This window comes from Hipposideros armiger, unplaced genomic scaffold (genome assembly GCF_001890085.2).
Source record: "Hipposideros armiger isolate ML-2016 unplaced genomic scaffold, ASM189008v1 scaffold_43, whole genome shotgun sequence".
Classification (NCBI taxonomy): domain Eukaryota; kingdom Metazoa; phylum Chordata; class Mammalia; order Chiroptera; family Hipposideridae; genus Hipposideros; species Hipposideros armiger.
The window spans coordinates 758,440-759,852 of NW_017731393.1; the positions used below are offsets into that span (position 1 = coordinate 758,440).

A 1,413-nucleotide genomic window follows, 5' to 3' on the forward strand; every position below is an offset into this window, starting at 1 on the left:
GAAGCCTTTGGGAGACAGTGACGGCACCCACAGGGCTCAGCGGCCCCCCCAGGGCTATCCCTCCAGCCCAGCCCTGCTGCTCCCACCAGCCTCCGGGGTGTGCGGGGCCGGCTGGGCTGCTCTCGCCTGGTTCAGTGCTTCGGAAATGCCGAGCCCTGCGGCCGAGCTACCTCTCCTGCCACCCACCCCGGCCCCATGGCTCTGACACCACCCATTGGTCTTCCCACCCCACCCTGGCCAGGCTGTCACAGCTTTGTGCCCCTGGCACGTGTGCTCTGCCTGCCCTGTGTCTGCCCACTGCCTGCTGGCGTGTCTCCTTCCCCACCGAGGGCCCCTCTGAGACTCCAGCACCGTGCCCGACCTGCAAGGGGAGGGGTCCTTCCTCAGCTCTGACCCTGTGGCTGGCAGCAGCTCAGCACCCACGCCCCGGCCAGGCCCCTCCTGCTGTCCCATCATGGGTGACACCTCCTCCAGGGGCACCTGGGCTGGTGGAGGTGGGAGAAGCACAGTAGGACCTTGCCTGGGGAGAGGTTGGAGCTCATGGGATCCCCGCTCACACCCCCCCACACCCCACACACTCACACACACCCTCTCTCTCTCTCTCTCTCTCACACACTCACACACACCCACACCCTCTCACACGCACACACACACACACCCTCTCTCTCACACACTCACACTCACACACACACACACACGCCCCAACCCACCTGGGCGCCCGCAGGTGCCGCACCACGGGGTGACCTTGCCCTCCTGCCGGCGATCAGAGCCTTGAGGGGAGCAGGAACCGGAGCCGCCGGAGCTCACAAGCCAGCTGAGAAGATTCCATTACACGGAGGGGCAGTGCCCTGAGTGGCCCTGAGGGCCCTGGCCACCTCCTCGCCTTCTGGAGTCCAGCCCTGGAGGAAGCTGCTGTCACTGCGGCCTCGCTGGCTCTGGGCGGAGTTTGACCTCCTAGAGGTCAGACATTTGTCCTGAGCTGCTTGGCTGAATTAAAGGGGGCTGAGGCTGTGCCTTTTCCCAGCTGGAAAAGGTGATAGAGGGGTGGGGGGCGTGCCGTGGACACCCCCACGCCAGCCTCCCCTCAGGAGGAGGGCAGGGTAGGGCTGGCGGATAGTAGGGGCTCTGGGAACAGGCTGGCAGCTCCCCAGATAACTCACATTTCTCAATTAAGCAAGAGAACTCCTGGGGAGGCCCAGCTGGGCTGACGGCTCCCTCACGGGCTTGCCTGCCGGGCTGGCTCTGGCCGCTACAGCCCCAGGCAGATGGGGCAGGTGGAGCCACGCAGATCACTCCCCCGTGAGCTCTAGTCCCCCGTGGAGAATGGGGGTGTTTGCCCACCACCCAGAGCACTGTGAGGATAGAGACGGTTGCTAACCCTCCTTGCGATGTCTGCACACATTAGGTGCCAAA

At 65.0% G+C, this 1,413-nt stretch overlaps 1 protein-coding gene across 4 annotated transcripts in view; it reads right to left on the reverse strand.

Annotated features, from left to right (window-relative positions):
• Positions 1-1,368, reverse strand: part of CUNH14orf180 (chromosome unknown C14orf180 homolog) — a 12,558-nt gene extending 11,190 nt beyond the window's left edge. Inside the window, exon 1 of one of the 4 annotated variants that reach the window (XM_019639199.1) lies at positions 711-1,357. The gene's annotated coding sequence lies outside the window, so the exon portion shown is untranslated. Of the gene's footprint in view, positions 1-361; positions 464-710 lie in introns of those variants that run through there. The other 3 variants (XM_019639195.1, XM_019639193.1, XM_019639198.1) reach the window with 3 other exon arrangements.
• Positions 1,369-1,413: the final 45 nt, after the last annotated feature.